This window comes from Mauremys reevesii, linkage group 12 (assembly GCF_016161935.1).
Source record: "Mauremys reevesii isolate NIE-2019 linkage group 12, ASM1616193v1, whole genome shotgun sequence".
In the NCBI taxonomy this organism is placed as follows: Eukaryota; Metazoa; Chordata; order Testudines; family Geoemydidae; genus Mauremys; species Mauremys reevesii.
The window spans coordinates 26,615,281-26,639,661 of NC_052634.1; the positions used below are offsets into that span (position 1 = coordinate 26,615,281).

The following is a 24,381-nucleotide window of genomic DNA, read 5'->3' on the forward strand; positions in this document are numbered from 1 at the left end:
GGGGTCACCAAATGAAATTAATAGGCAGCAGGTTTAAAACAAATAAAAGGAAGTTCTTCTTCACGCAGCGCACAGTCAACTTGTGGAACTCCTTACCTGAGGAGGTTGTGAAGGCTAGGACTATAACAATGTTTAAAAGGGGACTGGATAAATTCATGGTGGCTAAGTCCATAAATGGCTATTAGCCAGGATGGGTAAGAATGGTGTCCCTAGCCTCTGTTTGTCAGAGGATGGAGATGGATGGCAGGAGAGAGATCACTTGATCATTGCCTGTTAGGTTCACTCCCTCAGGGGCACCTGGCATTGGCCACTGTCGGTAGACAGATACTGGGCTAGATGGACCTTTGGTCTGACCCGGTACGGCCTTTCTTATGTTCTTATGTTCTTATGTTAAGATTCCCTGCACCTTGAGGTCTTTAAGCCACAATTTGAGGACTTCAATAACTCAGACATAGGTCAGGGGTTTGTTACAGGAGTGGGTGAGTGAGATTCTGTGGCCTGCATTGTGCAGAAGGTCAGACTAGATGATCATAATGGTCCCTTCTGACCTTAAGTCTATGAATCTATGAATCTAGTCCCAAATTTGGAAAACTGTGCAGTTCAGCATGAGAATAGTGACCCCGTCTCCTTCCTGCACCTGCTCTACATTGCTCCACAGCAGCTTCTCCACCTGCAGTCACCCCAGCACGGCAGTGCAACCCCCAGTGTTCAGCAGGGGCCCCTGGCAAGGACAGTGGGTGCAGCTAACAGCCCAATGTGCCTGGCAGTGAGGCAGCTGTAAAAAAGCAACCCACCCCCCCCAGAAGTACAGAGACTGAATTCCTTAACTTTAACATCATGACCCCCTGTAGAAAGCCACACGTCAGTTGTATTTTCACAGGGAGATGCAAAAATCAAGTGACCAATTTTTAAGTTGAGTAAATAAAGTTGAGGAGATAGTTATTAACCTAACACAAATATACTAAAGATCCCTCAACATAACACCTGAAGGTGAAATATTAACAGAGACAAACCTTGTCAGCAAAGGCTCATTTCCCAAACGATCCTCAAAATGTTACTAATTCCCACCCCTCCTCCACAGGAGCTCTGTGCAGTGTCACTGTTCTGCAGGCAGCTTCCCATTAAATGCTGTTGTGGGACATTCCCAGGCCTGGAAATGTACCAACGACAGAATTTGAAGAGCAAACCTGGCTCCCCGCACCAGGTGGGATTTGAGTGTTTTGTCCCCGTTACTTAGTGTTTGTCAATAGTACAGATGCCATGGGCAGGACTCCAGGCTCTGCTTGAGGGATCCTGGCACAGGGGCTGGTGGGGGAGAAAGGATTGTAGCTTCTGACCTGTGCTCTGGAGAGGAGGTAATAAGTGAAGGGGCATTTCTGACTCCTCCCCTCCTCAGGGTCCCTGGGCTGGAATTCTACATTCCACAGGGCCAAATGAGGGGGTGATGCCACTTGGCTAATGAAAACCAGTGCTCTAGGTGAGGTTTGAACTCACAACCTCAGCATAGCTCCTCAGCACTGCCCTATAAGTACTGTGCGCTAACCAATTGCGCCACTGGAGCACCTGTTAATTAAGATTCTCTGAGACCCCCCCTAGGCTGATAAAGCCAAGGAGTGACCCCAAAACATTCTCAGTGGGGCTGACAGCAGGTAGCGACAAGTGTTGTACTCGGTGGGGTGGATTCTTCTTAAGGGTTCCAGGCCCCATTTCACCCTTTTGTTCTTCCCTGTGTAATAACAGAGCTGGTTAAGACTCAATGGAGAGTCTTGCTGCAGACCAACAGATCTGAAATCACTGAGAACCAGCTCTAAGCATTAGTCCTGCTTTGGGACAGTGTCTCTCATGCAAGAAACTGCCCAGTCTGCGCTAGCAGTGAGGCTCCCTCACTAACAGCTGAAATCAGGAAGAGCTGTGTGAAGTGCAGGGCCCCAGGGGTGCCTGAACAGGGGGAAACAACACCCCAGGTGCCCAGAGGAGGAGAGGTGTGTTGGGCTCCAGCCTGGGACTCTTCCTCCCTCCTGCCTAGCCCTGACTGTGAAGCCTGGCCCTGGCCCTCCTTCCTTTAAATGCCATGTGGGCAAGAGGAAGATGGTTGCAGCTGCAGGGACCAAAGTTATGGACATCAGGTGAAGCAGCAAGAAGCAACCATATGATCAATCCACAGGAATCTCTAGCCAGACTGTTAAGTTCTAGGACCCCAACCTATAGCCGCCAGCCCATTGAACCAGCCAGACCAAAGACTTATCTCTAGTGGGCATCAGTCACCCAGCAGGAGGGAAAAACCTCACTCTAGTTGACCCTGAGAGAAGGTAGCCAAACACATTGAGCTCCAGTGCTTTGTAGCAAAGCAACATATTGTCATGAGGTCCCACTGAGATTTGAACTCAGATTCCAGGATTCAGAGCCCTGAGTGCTGCCCATTACACCATGGGACCTGCTGCTATTTCATTTTCTAGACCCCTGTGACTCTCCGCTGGTTTGCCCTCTGCACTTATTGCTTCCCACCAGCGGCTTCCTCTCGCGGGACTCTCTCCTCCTCCAGTGACTGTGGTCCTGCACTACCGGATCCGTGGGTCCTGCCCTGAGTCCCGGCATCCCCCTGCTTTGTCTCCATTCCCTGCAGGCTGCAAAAATGTCAGGGGAGTCTGCTCCTCCCTTCACTCAGTGCTCCCACTCATATCAGCCAACTGCAGCCTCATCTCCTGGAACTCGGGCAGCTGTCGCTTGATCCGATCGCACAGTCACACGCTGACTGGCTCCCCTGCCTGGATGCTCTTGTGGAAATCCCACAGGTGACACTGCAGGACTTTGCACTGTTGGTTTCTTTAATGTTGTGGTGTTTCCCCGGCCGCCGGAACAAAGCCGCCAACTCCTCCTTCACCGACTCCCACCAATCCCCCTGGTTGCCATAGGACCCTCTGATGCTTTCCCGTTCTGCCAACACCTCCAGGCCTCGCCCCCCTGCTCCTTTATCTTGCAAGCTCTGGATGTTCAGCTTCCAATATCCTCTGCCCTGGGTCAGGGAATTGCCCACATTGAGCACACGGTGAGAGCTGCGTGATCCGAACAGTCCATTGGCACCACCCTGCACTGGGCTGTCGACGTGCTCTCCTTCACGGAAATCCGGTCAGTGCGACTCCTGGCCTGTCCCCGCAGAAAGGTGTATCCACTCTGTAGCTGGTGTGAGCTCGGGTCAGAGGAATAGGAGGTTACTGCTCACCCTCCACTGGTTCACTGTGCAGAAACACGTTCTCTAAGCCGACCTCGCTATAGACCTGCACCAGGTAGTGCTCATCGTAGAAGAGTTTCCTCTGACGGTTGGGAAAACAGGACCAGCAGTCCTCAGGCCAGTGCAACAATTGAAATCCCCCCCGACACCAAACACCGTGCGGTCTAGAAGAAGGGAGCCAGTTCCTTCATAGAACTTTCCTTTCATGCCTTAATTGGGGACCATACACACTAATATAGCCGTAACCAGTGCCATGGAGCACAAAGCCCACCAGTAATGCCCTCCCTGGTCGGAGCTCCAGCACCTTCTGTACTCACACTGCGAATGTGAAGAACAAGACTCCAACCCCATCATTCTTCCCTGGCCTGGAGGACCAGAGAGATGGGCCCTTCCCCCAATCACCCTCTGCCCATCAAGCTACCCTAGAGTTGTTAATGTGCATTTCCTGAACACCCACCATGGCCAAGCCCAGCTGCTCCAAGTCACTGAACATCAAGCACCTCCTCCTGGGCCCCCAACTCCCTTCCACAGGGCCACTTTCACACATGCCCCTTCCCTGGCACTGCCCTCCCTCAGCTGCACAGAAGAGTTTTCATCCTCTATACCTGCCTGTCACTGCCCAGCACCCCCTCTAGCACTCTCTTCCTGCCATATTGGGTCCACCAGTAACTCACTTAGGAGAGACAGCTCCTGTCCCTCATTGTTAAATGTCAGGCCAGCCCATTAGGGGCAGAAGCCCACAATATCTTTTCCTACTGCAGAGCCCAAGCTCAGGGACTCACCTTGGGCGCAGGGACCACTGTGCTCCCAGAAAACAAGCCACCACTGTGGAAAGACAGATGACAGGGCCTGCCAAAGCCTGGGATTGAACCAAGGACCTTTAGATCTTCAGTTTAACGCTCTCCCAACTGAGCTACTTTGGCAGCTGTGTAGTAATATTTTGGCCTGTTGCTTCTCTGCTCGAGATATTTTTGCAGCCATTGCACACAAAAAGGACGTCATTGTGAGCGGCCCATGAAGATAAGACCCACTTTTGCCTGCCTTGCTCAGCTTGACTTGCTGCCTCACCCTGTTCCTGCCCTAGTGCCCGGGTTGACCTGGTGGTGGAAGGGGACTGGGGGCCAGTGGCGCGGGGAGGAAGTTGAGCTGGACCCTGAGCTAGACTAGACCCTGGTGGTGAGAGTCTGGCCACCGCTTGCCGCCCCACCCTGTTATCCTGGCTTCCCCCACTGGGTGTCATTTCGGGAGGGAAGTGGGGCTTCTGCCTCCCCTCCCCGATTTTCACACCGCAGAGGAGTGCGAACAGGAAAACGAACGGCTGCTCCACACCCCCACCGGAGGAACCCGGCGCCCTTAGCTGCTTCCCCTGCTCCCCCCCAGCTGTGCTACTGAGTGGAAGCGTCCTGTGCCCATCACACAGAGGTGGATCAATCAAAACTCTCTTCTGCCAGCACCAGGCCTCCTGCTTCTTACACTGGGCCTGCAAGCGAGGGGGCGGCTGGCACAGCGCCAAGAGTCTAACCTGTGAGGCAGGAGGCGGCTGACGCCCGCAGCCTGCTGGGGAGCTCCCAGAAGTTATTAAGGGACGGAGACTCCTCAATGCCCTTAGTAACAAGGGTTTGGGGGTCACCGAGGCCAGTAACGGGTCACTATGTCGGCCCTGTAACCCTGGGTGTCAGGTCACTGTGCAGCTTTGGTCTAGAGGCTCAGATCCCAACAACCGACCAGCAGCCCACAGCCTCCCCCTGGGTCTGCCCCACCTGGTTACTCCTTACAGGCCGACCTTACCACCCTTCCAGCCCCGGATTCGCCCCCTAATCATCCTACTGCCACTCAGAGCCACAGCTATGGAGGTGCTGAAGGAGGGAGGGCCCCAGTGGCCTAATGAATAAGGCATTGGCTTCCTAAGCCAGAGATTGTGGGTTCAAGTCCCATCTGAGGTGGACAAAACTCTTTCCTTCTTGTATATTGCAACAAAGCCTTGGTGTTATTTTCCCCAAGGAAGCTGGGAGACATTTGAACCCAAAGTACTGGATCTTGGGAGCAATCCCCCAGAAACAGCGTCTTCCACTTGACAAATGCTTTCTAGACCCATCAGTAGCAAACACTTAATACTAGTGTTTGTCTGAGAATAGAAGGAAGGGGAGTGTTTACTCCGACACCTCAGTGAGTGACACAGACAGAAAGAGCAAGGCTGTCCTGAAAGAGAATGGATCTGTCTGGAGACAAAGCAGAACCTGAGAATCAGCAACAGTGTGAAAAGAAGAACTTCAAATGTGTGTTAGATGTTAGTTAGGTTGGTCTGACAAATTTCAAGAACATACCAATGCTCGTAGACTGATGCGGACACTGGCTGCTTCTGATCTTTTACTGAGAATTCATTGAGAAATATTTTCCTTAACTATGTTATGGAATATTAGGTGGACTATGAAGGCACCATTCCTCCTGCTTTCGCCCTTCGAGACAACACGGCTACATGGCATGTGGCCAGTGCTCACCTTCCAGTCAACTGCTAGAGAAGACAACACAGATAGGGATGGCAGCAGGGCAGACTGGAGCTCCGCAGAGATGGTGGGACCAGGTCTCATCAATGGGGAGGTGGCCACCCCAGCATGCACAAGGCTGAGCCAGTAAGTGAGGCGTGTGCTCCACGGTGCCCCTACTCCCTGCATGTGGTGGTGGAGGGCAGTTACTGAGTTCGGTCGGTTTGGGAAATTTAGGGCTTGGCTACACTTGCAGAGGTAGAGCACTGGGAGTTAAACCACAGCAGGGAAACCGCTGCCGTGTGTTCACACTGACAGCTGCAAGCGCACTGGAGTGGCCACATTAGCAGCTCTGGCAATGCCACAGAGAGCAGTGCAGTGTGTTAGCTATCCCAGTGTGCAAGTGGCTGCAACGTGCTTTTCAAACGGGGGACGGGGGTGGAGTGTGACAGGGAGCGTGTTGTGTGTACGTGGGGGGAGCGACAGTGTGTTTGGGGGCTGAGAGTGTGTCAGCATGCTGTCTTGTGTGTTCGAACAGCAGCAGACCCCCACCTCCCCTCATACACACTCACAACAGCAGCAGCATTCCACACTAATGGTTGCTTTGTCCCAGAGCAGATAAGCAGCCGGCTGTCAGAAACAGAGCTTTGAAAGGGGATATCCGCATGCCTGCAGCCGATTTCAAAACAATGACCAGAGTGGGCACTTGACTTCAGGGGATTATGGGACATTTCCTGAGGCCAAACACAGTGCAGTGATGCAACACATCGTCCACACTGATGCCCGGGTATTTCAGCAGGGCTCAGCAAGCTTTATGCTTCTCATGGAGGTGGATTACCAGGAGCGCTCCACCTACAGAGCCCAGGTGCTCCATGTGCCTTGCGAGTGTGGACACCTTAGGAGTTAGGGCACCCGGGGCTGCTTTAATGGGCTCTAACTTGCAAGTGTAGCCAAGCCCTTAGACTTTGTCACTTGTGTGACTTACTTGTGCTATTGTAATAAATACAATAGACGTGCAATGGTCAGAAATCGCACCAGCAGAGAAGTATATTAAAGGGAAACCCTAAGGAAATTAAGAGTTTAAATTATCCTCCACATGTCCTGTGTCCCACTGAAATGAATCCAACCCACAGGGCACGTGGGTAGAAGTATCGGTGTCAGGATGCTACATTGTTAGCACAGTAAATGAAGCTGCAAAATAAATGATGTTTAAATGACCTCACTCTATTTTTTACAATCCGGTGTTAAGAGGTAATAGATACAGATGGACACCAGGCAGGGTTGTTTGGAGGATGAAGCCTTTATGCTTCCATCCCCCACCACTGTCAAGTTTTAGCCAATTAGGACAAGTCAGCAAATAAGAACAACCTCAATTTTCAGTAACTGCTGCAGGTAGCAAAGTCCTACAGGGAGCAGTTTCTGGCACTACACCTGCGCAGCTCTGCTCCCTGGCTCTTCTCAGGCTCCTGCTCTCTCCTTAGCTCCGCCCCACTCTGACCCAGGCAGTTCCAGCTCCCACAGAGGATGGGACCCCCTGGCCTGGTGACTTCCTCATTACACTGCCTGGCCTGTCAGTGCGGCTAACTTGGAGCTTTGGCCTCTCCCCATTGCCCAGGGGACTGTCAGTCTCAGGGTCCTGATTTCCCATTAGCCCTTTCCCCTTCTACTGGGACTGGGAACTAGCCAACCAAAACCCCCACTAAGCTTTAGTAAGGGGCCAACAGTCCCTTACATGAGCCGGCCCCATGAGGGTCACTGATGGCCAGAGAAGGCACCATGAGCTGGTGCCATGGTGTAATGGGCAGCCCTCAGGACTCTGAATCCTGCAATCTGAATTCAAATCTCAGTGGGACCTTGTGGTAAAGCCCTGGAGCTCCCACTGCTCCACTTCCCTGTCTCCAGCTCTGCAAGAGCAATTTTTTCCCCTCCTGCTGGATGGGTCAGGGCTCTAGAACTGACACCTGAGGGTTGGGATTCTCACGGCTTCACCTGGTGCCCACAAGTCTGGCACTTGCCACTGTGCTTGAAGGAAGCAGGGCTGGGCAGGTGGGAGTCCGGCACCTCTCCTCCTCTGGGCACCTAGAGCAGAGGCGGCTGGTGCTGACAGCTCCAAGGGAAGGCTTAAAAGCAGCAGAGGTCAGGGAAGAGGAGGAGAGGACCATGCCTATGTGTGGCCAGCAGACAGCCACAGGGCCAGGCTGCTCCCCGCTGTGCTGAACCCCACTGAAGGCCACCCACAGGCCAGCATGCAGGGCGGCTGCTGATGCTCTGTGGCCAACATCAGAAGAGGGTAGGAAAGCAGGGCCAGCCCCCCTGGTGGGGCCTCTGACCGTTCCCACTCATGGTGCTCACTTTGGAAGTGGAGCCGCCCATTTTCTTTGGCAAGTCAGGAAGGGCAAAGGCGAGACTGGAAGCACCTGGGACTCAGGTCCCAGCCTTTGTGACACCCAACCCCCAACTCCTTCCCGGGGCTCTAGCTGAAGCCAGAGCATTGGCCTGAGTGGCCAAGAAGAGGTTCCAGCCCTGAAGGGAGCAGGACTTGCAGCACAAAGTGAGCACAACCACGAGGGGACTCAAATCCTGAATCATCCGATCCACAGGGAGATGCCTTATCCTTTAGGCCACATGATGAGGGGGTCTAAGCTCTTCTTTGGAAAAGCCGGACACTGTGTTTCTCAGGTCATCTGCTGAGGGGGCCGAGATGCTCTGGGCACAAGAAGTTAAGTTCCCAGCGACAAGTGAGACTTAATTGTATGGGGCCAGGTGCAGGACTTTGGCAGGGAGGCTCGGGCATGGGGGATTGAGGTGCAGCGGATGGACCGGCTGTCTAGGCACAGAGATTTAGTCTCCCTGAGGAGGAGGAGGAATCCTGCTGACAGGCAGTGGCTGTGCAGAAAAAGAGGAGGGGTTCCTGGGACTTTTTTTGCCTCTCTTTTGCCTGCCTGCTCACTCTTGCCTGCACACTGGGATAATCACTCTTGTGGTGAACAGTGAAGCTATTTTTCAACAAACCCAGGTAGCTCAGTTGGTAGAGCATCAGGCTCTTTCTCTGAGGGTCCAGGGTTCAAGCCCCTGTCTGGGTGCTCAGCTTTTAAGTTGCCTCGTGTGCCAGGAGCCAAACTCTGTTCCCAGCCACACAGGGATTCCCAGAAGCTGCGGCCATTTCCTGGAAAGGTTCCTTTCCTTAGCAATCAGGAGAGAGGCCGCAGGAGCAGGTGTAGAAAGCGCAGTCTCTGGCCCCCAGGAAGTGCTATGGGGCCAGGTGCTGAGAAAGCCCAGAGGGGGAGCAGCAGAGATGAGGGGAAGAGAAACAGAGAAGCAATGAGGACAGAGCACAAGTGTACAGGGGGCATCTGGTCTGGCTATTGTGGCAAACTTCCCTGGTTTATACATGACCCTGGTGGAATTGGCCAGTGGAAGGATCTGAGTCCCCACCCCCTTACCCAGAGGCTGCCTGACCTCGAGGACTGTTAGGATACAGATATTCAGGCCAGTCTGCAAAGGCCTGTACTTTAAGAATTTAGGTGTATTTTTATCACTTAGCTAGTTATAAAGGTATAAAAGAAAGAATAAAAAATCACTGTCTGTCTGTGTAATGGCCTTCTCTCACTGTGACAGTCTGAGGCCTGGTTCCTCGGCTAAGCAGCAAAGGGAAGTGTATGGTCACATCCTCACATTCCCAACTAGTCACACTGAAATAAGGTGCTACTGGGCTATTAGGAATACAGTCCTGCCCTGATATTCCATCACCTCCAGAGAAAGGGAAACTTAGTTTGGTAGCATCCTGCCTGGCAAGAACTCACTTATCAATAGACACAGCTGGAAAACCCTTATGTCTGTATAGATGTAGTTGTGAAATCCTCCCTTCTGTATTGTTTTGTATGTTTATTTACATGGTCTCTGTCTGGGTCTGTGATTGTTTCTGTCTGCTGTATAATTAATTTTGTTGGGTGTAAACCAATGAAGGTGGTGGAATATAATTGGTTAAATAACCATGTTACAGTATATTAAGATTGGTTAGTTAAATTTCAGTAAAATGATTGGTTAAGGAATAGCTAAGCAGAACTCAGGTTTTACTATATAGTCTGCAGTCAATCAGGAAGGTGGGGGGAGGGGGGAAATGGGACCAGGGACTGGGGATGGGGGAATTGGGATCCTGTTTTGCTACAGGGGGAAATGGGAACAGGGGATGGGAACAGAAACAGGGACACAGACAAGGCTCTGTGTTGTCAGAGCTGGGAAGGGGGACACTAAGGAAGGAAACTGGAATCATTGCTTGCTGGACGTTCACCCCAATAAACATCAAATTGTTTGCGCCTTTGGACTTTGGATATTGTTGCTCTCTGTTCATGCGAGAAGGACCAGGGAAGTAAGAGGGTGAAGGAATAAGCCCCCTAACACTGTCATTTGTTGCTCTAGGCTCCATATGTACGTGCACATTCACATCCCACTCCTGACACAATCACTGTCTTCTATCTGACGAAATAGCCTAATTTCAACCTCTCCTGTAACATTACACCACCAACTATTTAGCATTTGTATGAGAGAAGTTGGAAGGAATTCAAACATCTTCAAACGGCAAAACTTTTCCCGACCTGGTCAGTGAATTCTATGGTGAGAAACTTTCTGTGCATTTCAGTTTCTTGTATTGTTGGATGGGGCCTGAGGTGCTGGAAGGAAATGTCCATGGAAAACTTGGACATCACTGTTGTCCGGAAAAGGCAGGTGTTAGACACATCGCTTCTCGTATTCCCATGGAATCCGAGTCTAGCTGAAGAATTACTGTCTATCCTAGAGAGAATCATTCCATTGTAAATACAAATGAAATGAGATCTTCAGGTCGAGTCAGCACCTTTTAAAAATATTTACTGAGCAAAAAGCCATTCTTTGCCTTGTTGATAAGGACAAGAAGCCCTCTTTGCCTTTCCATTTCAAATGCGAAATGAATGGAGATTTTCATTGAAAAACTTCTGGTTTTTAGGGGGAATTGAACCCAGGCCATGGCTGTTAAAACACCAGAGCCTACTGCTTAAAGGACCAGGGAGGACTGTTTTTTTCCAACAGCCAGTGTTGTTTTTCTCAGCCTCCTACGTCACCAATGTCAGACTCTGAGTGCAGTTAAGCTCTGGAATAGGCTCCCAAAGGCGTCTGTGGTGTCTCTGTCCTCAGAGGTTTTTAAGAACAGGTTGAACAAACCTCTGTCGAGGATATTCTGCATATACTTGGTCCCATAGACAACTCTATCTGCTACCTTCATCGTGTTTGGATGTAAAGGTGGGAAATGATGGAGAAATTGGCTCCTCTTTCAAGTTTAAATGTTGTAACTTCTACATCTAGACCGGGGTGGCCAACCTGAGCCAACGTAACTGCCAAACATGCACCTTTGTATGCAACTGCTAAGTCAGTTGTGAACCTTGCTACCATTATCATTATCCCTTTGAAATGATGATGGTGATGGACACTTGGCTGAGTATCCCAGAGCGCCCTGGACGTCTACAGGCTGCATTAGCCAATCCAACCATTCGGCACTTGCAGATGGGCACCTCTGTATTGTGCCTGAGTCTTGTACAGCTATGAAAGGCTGGTAGATGCCGATATTTTCCCGTCTTTTTAACCAGCACTAATACCCAGCCAGGCCAGGGCTGGGAAGAGAGAGAGCACAGCAAGTTTCCCCTATTGTGGCTGTCTCGCTTTTTCTTGACTAGCTTTCACCTCTGCACCAAGTTGTGTTTTTCATATGTGAGCCTGGCTAGCTCAGTTGGCAGAGCATCAAACTTTTAATCTGAGGGTCCAGGGTTCAAGTCCCTGGCCAGGTGAAAAACTTCTCACTGCGATTATAAAAATCTGTCTTTCTGGAGTCTTGTTCAGTGTTACTCTTTCTCTCCAGGATTTTGCCTTTCCTAAGAAGGGCCTTTCTGTGGGGGGGATTGAAGGAACAACTCCTTGACATCACCTCTGTCCTTGCAGGCTGGAGGAATAAAGTCCTCTGGGCATATAGCATGTTCCTCCCTGCACACACAAACACACAGAATATTCATAAGGAATTAGAATTAGAATCCACCACTTTCCTTGGGAGCTTGTTCCTGTCCTGTTGTGAATCGTCCTGGCTGTTGAATATTTGTGCCTTAGTTGTAATATGAATTTGTCTCTTTTCACCTTCCAGCCATTGGGTCTTGTTATGCCTTTCTCTGCTTGATTAAAGAGCCCTTTCATACCCAATCTTTTCTCTCCATTAAGGCCCTTCAACACTTCAGTGAAATCATCTTTCAATCTTCTTTTGATAAGCTAAACAGGTTGAGCTCGTTCAATAGCAAAGAGCCACCAAATGTTCTGAGGGCTGGAGAAAAATGTCTTCTAGGGAAAGTGGTGGATTCTCCATCTCTTGATGTCATTTAATGAAGACTACATGCCTTTCTGGAATGTGTTTGCCCAAAAGTAGCTATTGGGTCATACAGGAGGCCTGTGATATGCAGGGGGTCAGATTAGATGCTCTAATGGTCTTTTCTGGCCATAAAGTCGACTAATTTCTGAAAAACTGAGTGTTGCATTGGGAGCAGCATCTGATGTTTTACTGTCTAGCTGGCTTGCTTCCTAGAACGAACGCTCCTTGAGTGGGGTTATCCACAGGGAGTAGCTCAAACCTCCAAAGTGCCTGGCCAGGAGCAGGACATTAGCACAGCAAGGGAGGGGTGTGGCAGTGACATCACAAAGGCCTTTTGCAGGACCTCAGACTATTGGTCAAAGGTGGTGGGGAGGTGGTGACCTCACAGAGAGATGCTGACATCAGCCAGGCAGGACAGGGGCGAGGGGCCAGGGAAACCTCAGAGACCCCTGTGGCTTTGCTTCAGCAAGTCTCCTTCTCCAGGTCTCTCTTTGAGGACTGAGGGAGTATTTGGGTTCATGTACGTGAGCGCCAGGAGGAACCTCTTCGAGTTTTCTCCTTCCCTTTTAGTGATTTTACTAGAAAACAGCCGTCCCTGTTTAGAAGGTAAGAGCCTCCTCGAGGGAAGGGGTGTCATGGGCATGTCACAGTTCAGATAACCCCCCGCAATGTAAGGAAGTTCCCACCACCCTGCTCTGTGTTCGCAGGGTGGAAGAGAGCAGCATCCACAGCAGTGATTTGCTCCTGGCTGCCGGAGCAGAGCAGCAGGCTCAGCTGTCAGTACTTCCCAGAGCGATGAAAGGGGAGGGGCCCAGCCTCTGTAGCAGGAATGCAGGGCAGGCAAGTTCACAGCGGGCATTGTGGGATACTGGGGAAGGCCAGTTATGGTGATATAATGAACAGGAGCGTTTACTCTGTTACTTAAAGTTTGCTGCAAAAAGCTCTAGCTCTCTCATTGAAGTCGTTTTATTTTGTCAGCAAAACAGGGCACTTTTGTCGCCAGACGTGGCATTGCAGTGTGTACACTAGCCACAAGCTACCGCCCGAGAGAGCGTTGTGTGTTTTTCACACACCTGAGCAATATAATTCTGCTGAAACAACTTTGTAGTGCAGACCTGGCCAAAGATTCACTCACACACAGCTTGCAAGGAAAACGTCACCTGCTCCTCTGCTTTGCAGAATCCAAACACAAGCAAAGCTTATCAGGCCCTGGTGGTGATGGCAGGGAGTCAGGTGTGGGCAGACAGTGTGTTTTAGTCTCTCACAGGCATGATGGCTTAGCTGGCTAAAGCATCTGTTTTGTAAACAGGAGAGCCTGGGTTCAACTCCCAGTGGTGCCTTGTTGACTGGTTGTTGGGGCACCTGTTTTTGGCTACTGTCAGAAGACAAGGTTCAGAGGTAGGTGGGCCTTTGGTCTAGCCCAGTGTGGTTTTTCTCATGGTTTAAATTACATTCACAGGCACTGATAATAGAGTTACTGAACGTTTGGGAGTTAAGAGCTGATAGCTCAGTGGTCCAGTCCCCACACAGATGATCCCTCCTCTGAGACAGGGGCTGGTCTGAGCTCACCCAAATGCTCATTGTGGCTGCCAGAATCTCTGAGCAGCTTGTTTAGTTGATGCCAAAGGTTGGATCCTGCTTTGTGCACCGTGTGTGAGAATGAAAATCCTAAACTGCCCTTTGAAATAACGAATGCAGCAGGACGTGTTATTGTCCCTGCCCCAAAGCAGACAGACCAATGGAGAAATGCCGTCGAGTCCAAGGTGATATTCCACTGCCATTTTACCTTTTTTGCTTGCTAAACTCCTTCTTATCTGCCTGGCCCAGGCTGTCCTCTGCCTCAGCTGCTGCTCCCGGCCTGCTCTATAGTCAAACAAAAAATAACCCCAACTATACATACAACATGATGGGGGCTAATTTAGCTACAACGAGTCAAAGATCTTGGAGTTATCGTGGATAGTTCTCTGAAGATGTCCACGCAGTGTGCAGAGGCGGTCAAAAAAGCAAACAGGATGTTAGGAATCATTAAAAAGGGGATAGAGAATAAGACTTATATAATAAGACTTATATAAATCCATGGTACGCCCACATCTTGAATACTGTGTACAGATGTGGTCTCCTCACCTCAAAAAAGATATTCTAGCACTAGAAAAGGTTCAGAAAAGAGCAACTAAAATGATTAGGGGTTTAGAGAGGGTCCCATATGAGGAAAGATTAAAGAGGCTAGGACTCTTCAGTTTGGAAAAGAGAAGACTAAGGGGGGACATGATAGAGGTATATAAAATCATGAGTGATGTTGAGAAAGTGGATAAGGAAAAGTTATTTACTTATTCCCATAATACAAGAACTAGGGGTCACCAAATGAAATTAATAGGCAGCAGGTTTAAAACAAATAAAAGGAAGTTCTTCTTCACGCAGCGCACAGTCAACTTGTGGAACTCCTTACCTGAGGAGGTTGTGAAGGCTAGGACTATAACAATGTTTAAAAGGGGACTGGATAAATTCATGGTGGCTAAGTCCATAAATGGCTATTAGCCAGGATGGGTAAGGAATGGTGTCCCTAGCCTCTGTTCGTCAGAGGATGGAGATGGATGGCAGGAGAGAGATCACTTGATCATTGCCTGTTAGGTTCACTCCTCAGGGCACCTGGCATTGGCCACTGTCGGTAGACAGATACTGGGCTAGATGGACCTTTGGTCTGACCCGGTACGGCCTTTCTTATGTTCTTAACATGCCGGGCCCCAAGGGGAACAGAGGCTGGGACAGGGCAGCAGCCTGGGCTGGGCTGGGAAGATGCTGGGAGTTCTCGTTCCCTGAGAACTGGCCCGGCTCCCTTCTCAACAGCAAACAAATCAATTCCACATCCCCTCCCCAGAAAAACCAGCCTGGAGCCAAGGGCAGCAGGGGACGATTCCCTCCAGTTCCCACCGAGGCAGGAGAGAACCCAGGGTGTTTCTAGCAGAGCTTACGGAACTGAGGTGGGGAAACCAGCCTCTAACAACAGGCAGTTCCAGTTTAAGCTCAGTGTTTTTAACAATTTCTACAACATTAAATAACCCTTCAATCATAGTGTCACCATCCATAACATTGCTTCAGCCTTATAGGTTCCTAACTGCACAACTAAACATCTCTTCAAACACAAGGGAGTGGAGATCAGTCAATGTTCAGAGTCATCCCACATAAAAGAACCATGTTGTGGTACATACTGGCCCCATCATGTGGCCATCGCCTTTCCCTCCTCTCTGTTAAAAGTTTTAGTATTTTGCACAGAAACTTTCTTCCCTCAGGAGAGACCTGGGACCAGGGCTGCCAGCCAGCCAAACACTGTTAAGAGAAGGCGTCATCTGTCAAAAAATGATCTCTCTCCTTCAGTTCAGTGACAGCCTGAAATGTTACTTATCCCGGCAGAGCCGGAGGATTGAAAGCAGCTACATCAAACCCCTGTGTAGCTAGCAGGAATGAACAAAACACTCCCTGGTATCTGAAGAGATGTTTAGTTTTATCCTTTGTTAACTAGAAGACTAAAGGGAAAGGCAGTGGTGGTGCCAGATATTAAGAGTGAAACATGAAACAATGATCATAGTTATGCCCATAGTGACTGCAAAATCTTTCTATATTCTTCTTATTATCATCAGTGTATTATTTTCTCTGGCATCTAGACATTGACTAGACCTTGACCAAGAAATTTGGATCTTGATAAAATAATAGACTATCCCTGGTTAAGGCAATGGACTTGAGACCCACTCGGGTGTCTCCACGCTGGTTCAAGTACTAACAACAGTGGCTGCCTTTAGCCATAGCTTTAATCAGGGCAATACATTGATACAAATTCCTGTTAAATAATTTCTCAGCCAGAGTCCTTCACCCACATTCCTTAAGGCACTGGGCCACCATGTGGACGTTTCTTTTCCCTCCTCAATTTCACACAGAGACACAATTTCCTTTGCACAGATCCATGAACAGCAAAAACCTCCCTGTGTCTCTTGTCTGAGCCAGGGCATTCAATTGTATTGAAACCTTCTCTCCTGCAATGGCAATGGTCAGACAGAGGGGACGTGGCCACCTTCACCTCTGACAGTGAGATATTGGCTCCGCTCTTTCTTTCTGCTGCTGTTGTTAGTCCATGAAACATCAGGGATGGAATGCAAGGCTGAGTTCATGCACCAAACCCCTGAAACATTTCAGTGCCCTGAGAAATCCTGACCCTGGCTATTGGAAGGATCTGGTGGAGATTCGAATAGGAAAGGGACTGTGTGAATTGTCAGTGTGGGGAATGAACAACAATTTATAGCAATGTCGTTCACACAAACACACTCTAATCATGCTCCAGCTGGAAGGGAAATGGGCAGGAACTCTTGCTGTTCAGCCATGGACACACTTACACTAATGCACAGCTGTGAGTGTGCTGGGGGAGCTGGTCTGAGCAATTTGAAGTGACAATTCAGTGAGAAGAGAATCATGGTGTAGTGCAGCAGTTGGACATCAAGTAGTTGTGGCCGAGTGGTTAAGGCGATGGACTAGAAATCCATTGGGGTCTCCCACGCAGGTTAAAATCCTGCCAACTACGGAAACATTAGTGCATTGTAATTAGTGTTGTCTTAGTGCCTGAGCATCTATGGAGCCAGATCTGATGTCACTCTGAGGCTGTCTACACTTAAAATACTGCTGTAGCACTGGGGACTAGACAGCTGCTACAGTGACTGGAGGGTTTTCCATCCCTGTAATAGCTACATTGACAGAACAATCTTTCCTTTCATTTAGCACTATCTAACCATGGCTTAGGTCAGCTTAATTATACTGGATCCGGGGTTTTTCACACCCTGAAAGACGTACTTGTTAGAGGGTTTATTCCATCACCCTCTGTCAAGGTTCCTTCCCACTCTGAACTTTAGGGTACAGATGTGGGGCCCTGCATGAACACTTCTAAGCTTAACTACTAGCTTAGATCTGGTCTTGCTGCCACCACTCTCAAACTCGCTCCCTTTTCTGGATAGTCTTGAGAGACTTCCTCACCACGTCCCTGGTGAACAGCGATCCAACCCTTGGATCTTAACTAGGGCCGGCTCTGGCTTTGCCGCCCCAAGCAAAAAAAAAAAAAAAAAGGAGGTGGGGCCACTGGAGCAGCAAAGCAGGAGGGAAAAACGGCACGGCTGGAGCGGCAAAGCGGGGAGGAGGAGAACACGGCGCGGCTGGAGCAGCAAAGGTGGGGGGAGGACACGGCGCGGCTGAAGCGGCAAAGGGGGGGGGGAGGACACGGCGCGGCTGAAGCGGCAAAGTGGGGGGGGAGGACACGGCGCGGCTGAAGCGGCAAAGCTGGGGGAACAACACAAAACGGCAGGGCTGGAGCGGGAGGTGCGGGGAAACAACAGCGCGGCCGGCAAAGCAGGGGAAAAACAAAACAAAAAACCCCACAGGGCGGCCGGAGCCAGGGGACTCCCTGTGCTGCAGAGTGTGCACCTGGTCCAGCGGCGGGGAAGGGAGGAGCGGGGGAGAGAGAAGGGGGTGGCCAGCGCTCAGCGGAGCACTCACCACGCGCCCCGACCGCCACGCTGCCTGGTGGGAGGGCTCCGCCTGCTCCGGTCCGCGAGGAGGGAAGGACGCGGGCTGCCCTGCCGAGTTTGCTGCAGGGGCCTGCCTCCACACTGCCCCCCCCTACAGGGCGGCCGGAGCAGCAAAAAAAAAAAATGAAAAGAAAAGAAAGCGTCCGTGCTGCCCTAGGTTTGGGCGGAAGCCGCCTCAGAATCTGCCGCCCCAAGCACCAGCTTGCTCAGCTGGTGCCTGGAGCCGGCCCTGATCTTAACACAAGGAGAATTTAACCATCCCCTCCTTTCCCCACTAATTCCTGGTGAGTCCAGATCCAATCCCCTTGGATCTTAAAACAAGGAAAATCAATCAGGTTCTTAAATAGAAGGCTTTTAATTAAAGAAAGAAAAGGTAAAACCATCTCTGTAAAATCAGGATGGAAAATAACTTTAAAGGGTAATCAGATTCATAGAGCCCAGGTGAACCCCTCTGGCCTTAGGTTCAAAGTTACAGCAAACAGAGATAAAATCCTCTCAGCAAAAAGGAACATTTACAAGTTGAGAAAACAAAGATAAACCTAACCCGCCTTGCCTGGCTGTTACTTACAAGTTTGAAACATGAGAGACTGGTTCAGAAAGATTTGGAGAGCCTGGATTGATGTCTGGTCCCTCTTAGTCCCAAGAGTGAACAACCCCAAAACAAAGAGCAGAAACACAATCCTTCCCCCCACCAAGATTTGAAAGTATCTTGTCCCCTTATTGGTCCTTTGGGTCAGGTGCCAGCCAGGTTTCCTGAGCTTCTTAACCCTTTACAGGTAAAAGGATTTTGGTGTCTCTGGCCATGAGGGATTTTATAGTATTGTACACAGGAGGCGGTTCCCTTCCCTTTATAGTTATGACACCTCCCATTCCCTGGTCCTTCTCTTGTGACCAGAGAGCAGCAATACCCAAAGTTCAAAGGTGCAAACAATTCAATGTTTATTGGGGTAAACTTCCAGCAAGCAATGATTCCAATTTCCTGCCTCAGGATCCCCCTTCCCAGCTCTGACACCACAGAGGCTTGCCTGTGTCCCTGTTCCCATTCCCTGTTCCTATTACTATTTGCCCCCCTTAGCAAAACATCATTCCAATTCCCCTACCCCCATTCCCCTTCCCCTTCCCCCCATTACTTCCTGACTGACTGCAGACTATATAGTAAAACTGGAGTTCTGCTTAGCTATACCTTAACCAAGCATTTTACTGAAATGTAACTAACCAATCCTAACACATTGTAACATGATTATCTAACCAATTATACCCCAACACCTTAATTTACCTTAGTGTACACCCAACAATTTAATTATACAGCAGACAGAAACAGTCATAGAACCAGACAGAGATTATGCAGACAAGCAATAGGAAAGTGGGGACTACAGTGATAGAACAACACAGAAATGAGGATTTCACACCCCAGCTATTGATCAGTGAGTTGTTGCCAGACAGGTAATAAAAATAAAAATAGGTAATAATTGGAGCTATACCAATCTCTTAGAACTGGAAGGGACCTTGAAAGGTCATCAAGTCCAGCCCCCTGCCTTCACTAGTGGGACCAATTTTTGCCCCAGATCCTTGAGTGACCCCCTCAAGGATTGAACTCACAACCCTGGGTTTAGCAGGCCAATGCTCAAACCACTGAGCTATCTGCCCCCCCCCAATGCTATCATGGTAGAGGTTGTGGGTGCTGGTTGCTTAACTGTCTGGGAAGGATTTTGAGGTTCACCATTACTGTCTCAGAATACCAGCACCCATCTTTTGTTCACTTAAAACACAAGCAGGGAGATTACAACACCACAGAACTCATGGAGCTCCAGGAAACGTGTAACTTTAGGTCCAGGTGAGTGTGTCTAAAAATCAGCTGTGCTGTAGAAGGTTTCTAGGAGTTGAAAGAGATGTGCCATCTCGACCGCCCTAAAGAGTTCATCAACTATTAACAAAAACGAGGGCTCATAAGTCAGAGTCTTTGTAGCAGGAGGATGGCGCACTGGTCTAAAGTGCTAGTTTTAAGACTCTTTTCTCCTATCTCTTGGGTGTTCTGGTCTCTGCATAGAGACGTGGTTTCAAACCCCACTCCTGACATGACCATCTGGAGAAAATAACCTCACTTCAATCTCCTGTGCAACAATAGAACCCCATTTGCTTAGCTTTTCTATTCCAGTAGTTGTGGGAGAAGCTCCAAACCAGGGGGAAACAGGGCCTGTTCTCTCGACCGATCAATTTTTGTCTTTCTTCATTCCAAGCCCTTTCCTCAGATACATCCGTATTTCCCACACTATTTTGTTTAATGTTCTTTGCTTTTATGAAACTTTAGGGTCATCATTTAATTGCCACACAACTGTACTTATGAAGTAAAGTGAAACACAATATTTTTTGGATATTCTTGCAGAAGAGTTTTGTTTTCTGACCTGGAATTGAACAGGGGCTGCCCGAGGGGGACAATGCTGCTCCCTTTTCTTGGCTCATCCAAAAAACATAAGTTTGTGGTGCCCTTTGTTTCCCTGTTCTTCAAACACCTGTCGGGTGGCCTAGGATACTTGGCCCTGACTCTTGGCTAGCCAACTACAAAAGCAATTTCTCCTCCCTTGGTATTCACATCTCAACTGCTAGAAGAGGGCCTCATGCTCCCTGATTGAACTAACCTCCTTAGCTCTAGACTGATTCTTGCCTGCATATTTATACCTGCCTCTGCAAATTTCTGCCACATGCCTGACGAAGTGGGTATTCACCCATGAAAGCTTATGCTCCAATATGTCTGTTACTCTGTAAGGTGCCACAGGACTCTCTGTCTTTTTGAGGCGAGTGCAGCTTGCTTGGGATGGTGCTGACGATGGATAGAAAAAAGGCTGGAGTCAATGACTGATGAGACCACAGAAGGGGAAGGGGAATGGCAGCCCCATAGAAGGTCCTGGGTGCTCAGATGCCCCGTTATTGCACCCTGGCCTGTTGTAGAGAGAGAAAAGACACCGAGGACCCAGCCCCTACAGTGATGCCATGGACAAGAACCTGGTTGGGAGTGGGGTGAAGGTTCCTCTGGGCAAAGGGGAGCTGAAATCCTCAATGTCATGGAATTTAAGTAATGCAAGCTTAAAACCATGCACAGGTCTGGGCTGAGGTGCATCAGCAGAAGGTTGGGCTGGACAGGGGTGGCAGATTTGTATAATTTTGGTGGTGCCCAGAATGGAACCAAGTCCTGCCCCACACCCCACACACATTTGCCTAAGGCTCTGGGAGGGAGTTTGGGTGAGGGAGGACAGGGGTTGGGCTCTGGGAGAGAGTTTGGGTGCAGGGTCTGGGTTCAGTCAGGGGTTGAGGTGCAGGAGGGTGTGTGGGAGCAGGGTCTTGGAAGGAATTTGGGTGTGGGGTGCAGGTTGCTTTTGGGAGATGCCTGAGGTAAATGTTGCACCCTTCACCATCTCCTGCACCCCAACCCCTGCCCCAACCCAGACCCCATACCCTCTGGCAGCAGCCCCTGCCGGGAGGGCCGGGGTGTCTCTACGCACCGCTGCCCGCAGACTCCACCCTTGCAGCTCCCATTGCCACAGTTGACAGAGTTGGCACTCAGGGAGGGAGCAGCGCGTAGAGACCCCTCCCACCCCAGGGGCCGAAGGGCGTGCCAGCCGTTCCAGGAGTGGTGTGCCACACGCAGCGAGGGCGGGCAGGAAAGTGCCTTAGTCCCCTTGTGCTGCTGGCGGTGGTGGCGGGGGTCCCCAGGCCCTTTAAATTGCCCAGGGGCGGCAGGCAGGACCAGGGAGCGGGACACTCCCAAGGGCGTAACGTTGCTTTGCACAAGGATAAATCTTGGAACAGGAAACAAATGAAATGGCGGCAGAACCTAAGGAATTAAAAGCCTCCGGATTCTTGTGTGTGCACTGACTCCAAACGGAAACTGTAATTTGACTCGCTTTGTGTCTGCGGCTGCTAAAATATCAAGGCAAAATCATTCCAATGAGTGTGACCCTGGGTTTGAGGAGGCTTTGGTCTTATTAAAATATAACTAGCATATTACACTTGTGTTTTTAAAGGTGGCTTCCCCAAGCAATATCAAGTTGTTCTTCCCACAGCTGGCTGATGGGGGCAGCAGGATCTCCCAATCTGGGGAATCTCTCTGGGACCCACTGTGAGATCTCCATCCTTTCTCCCCTAACCACACACACCACTCCCACCCCATTATCAGTGTTTTGGAGCGACCCTCCTCCCTTTATGGGATACAGACTCTGTGACAGAGACTGACTGGGACTCCTCTCTGCGTGGCCCCAGTGGGGAAGGAAAGTGACTGGCGGGGGTGGGGGCGGCGGAGATGGGCAGAAGGAGTCAAATGGGGCTAAACGAGAATTGAGGAGATTTTCTTCCTGTTAAAATGTCCTGGAGTCTCATGGCTGAAAAGCCGCATCTTGAGTTAGGTTTGATGCATCAACCTTTCAATTACCAGGCAAAGATGTGACCCAGAGACTGATAACTGCCTGCTTCCCAGCTTTGTCTAAGAAGCACCTGCACTGGTGCAACTGGTTAGTGCAAATGGGGAAACTGCTGGGGTCATGAATTCAAGCCTTATCTGGCGCCCTGGTTTCTATTACCTGTGTAGTTTCCCCAACTTGCTTTGCTTAATTCACATGGAAAGTGCCCTACTAGGAAAAGGAGAGTAAGTTCTAAAATGTGGAAGTAGGTGCACAGCTTGGAAATATCCCCCCTGTGCTGCCATTAGTTCCAGTAGATTGTTCACTGGCAGCATGAATTGATTTCTTTGCTGCTGTGAAAGCTGCCAGGAAAAGTCTCTGGTCACCAGAGCTCCCTGCGTCTTCCAGCACATTCCTGGCTCTTTCCCTGCCCCAGTCACGGCTGTAGAAGGGTCCTATATGCACTGAGCCTAAAGTTTTTCCAAGCCTTCTCAGTGCAGTTGGCAGCGTGTCAGTCTCATATTCTGAAGGCCTTAAGTTCAAACCTCAGAGAAAATGATTTTTTTTTTTTACTCCCGGCTTCAGATTTTCTACAGGAAATCAGAGAAAAACTAGAGAAGAGTGGTTTCTAGACACCCTCCCACCCATCTCACAAACACACACACAGACACTTTTCTAGGGCATTAACTTTTCCTTCTCTGTGGAGTTTCTATTCTCCACAAAGCAAAATAAAACAAAAACATGCAAGTCTAAGCCTAATACAGATAAAAATCTCATCCTCAGAGATCTTCCAAAAAGCTTCTTTTGCAGACTAGACTTATTTCTAGTCTAGGCCCAATCTTTTCATCTGGTACAGTCCTTGTTCCAGCTCAGGTGGTAGCTAAGGGATTTCTCATGACTGTAAAAGCAACAAAGAATCCCGTGGTTTCCACCACTTGCATCCGAAGAAGTGGGTATTCACCCACGAAAGCTCATGCTGCAAAACGTCTGTTAGTCTATAAGGTGCCACAGGATTCTTTGTTGCTTTTACAGATCCAGACTAACACGGCTACCCCTCTGATACTTGACACCATGCAAGGCACTGCATTTAGCCGTATGGAGTGGAAATCCATCAACCTCATGAAGAAACTTGCACAAATACAGACAGACATCTCTTCCTTTCCAAATGCAAACGGATGGACATCATACCAAATGGACTAAAGGTAAAAAATCCACTGCTATCTACATACTACACAGACCACAGTGAGAGATTATGCCATACTCTATCAAAGAAACTGAGGAACCACCTGATCAGCCTCCTATACAGCAAACAGGAAAACATCAAAAAAGAGCTCTCCAACCTGGAGACTCTCATCAATAACCAAACTTCCATACAAACGGACTTCACTAAAATAAGACAGGAGATCTACATCACTCACTTCACCTCTCTACAAAGGAAAAAGGACTGTAAGCTGTCTAAACTCCTACCTGCCACATGGGGCCACAACCGTGGTACCCCTAACCCACCCAGCAATATCATCAATCTATCCAACCACACACTCAGCCCAGAAGAAACGTCTGTCCTATCTCGGGGACTCTTTTTTTGCCCTGCCACCCCACCAACATGATACAGTTCTGCGGCGATCTGGAAGCCTAGTTTCGCCGTCTCCGACTCAAAGAATACTTTCAGGACAACACTGAACAGCGCACTGATACACAGTTACCCTCCCACCAACAGCACAAAAAGAAGAACTCCACATGGACTCCTCCTGAGGGTCGAAATGACAGTCTGGACCTATACATTGAATGCTTCCGCCGACGTGCACAGGCAGAAATTGTGGAAAAACAACATCGCTTGCCTCATAACCTAAGTCGTGCAGAACGCAATGCCATCCACAGCCTCAGAAACCATCCTGACATTATAATCAAAGAGGCTGATAAAGGAGGTGCTGTTGTCATCATGAACAGGTCTGACTACCAAAAGGAGGCCGCCAGACAACTCTCAACACCAAATTCTACAGGCCACTTCCCTCAGATCCCACTGAGGAATACACTAGGAACTGAACCATCTACTCAGGACACTCCCTACACTAACACCGGAACAAATCAACATACCCTTAGAGCCCCGACCAGGGCTATTCTATCTACTGCCCAAAATCCACAAACCTGGAAATCCTGGACGCCCCATCATCTCGGGCATTGGAACTCTCACTGAAGGACTGTCTGGATATGTGGACTCTCTACTCAGACCCTATGCCACCAGCACTCCCAGCTATCTCCGTGACACCACTGATTTCCTGAGGAAACTACAATGCATTGGTGACCTTCCAGAAAACAACCATCCTGGCCACCATGG

The 24,381-nt window shown here is 49.6% G+C and overlaps 6 non-coding genes across 6 annotated transcripts; 3 read left to right on the top strand and 3 right to left on the bottom strand.

The window, feature by feature from the left end:
- Nucleotides 1-1,469: 1,469 nt before the first annotated feature.
- Nucleotides 1,470-1,561, bottom strand: TRNAI-UAU. The gene is given in 2 exon segments: nucleotides 1,470-1,505; nucleotides 1,524-1,561. It is a non-coding gene; the product is annotated as a tRNA-Ile (tRNA).
- Nucleotides 1,562-2,363: 802 nt separating this feature from the next.
- Nucleotides 2,364-2,435, bottom strand: TRNAQ-CUG. The gene has a single exon. It is a non-coding gene; the product is annotated as a tRNA-Gln (tRNA).
- A 1,644-nt stretch (nucleotides 2,436-4,079) lies between these two features.
- Nucleotides 4,080-4,152, bottom strand: TRNAF-GAA. Its single transcript has one exon. It is a non-coding gene; the product is annotated as a tRNA-Phe (tRNA).
- A 4,570-nt stretch (nucleotides 4,153-8,722) lies between these two features.
- Nucleotides 8,723-8,795, top strand: TRNAK-CUU. Its single transcript has one exon. It is a non-coding gene; the product is annotated as a tRNA-Lys (tRNA).
- A 2,660-nt stretch (nucleotides 8,796-11,455) lies between these two features.
- TRNAK-UUU lies at nucleotides 11,456-11,528 on the top strand. Its single transcript has one exon. It is a non-coding gene; the product is annotated as a tRNA-Lys (tRNA).
- A 5,052-nt stretch (nucleotides 11,529-16,580) lies between these two features.
- On the top strand, nucleotides 16,581-16,661 carry TRNAS-AGA. Its single transcript has one exon. It is a non-coding gene; the product is annotated as a tRNA-Ser (tRNA).
- Nucleotides 16,662-24,381: the final 7,720 nt, after the last annotated feature.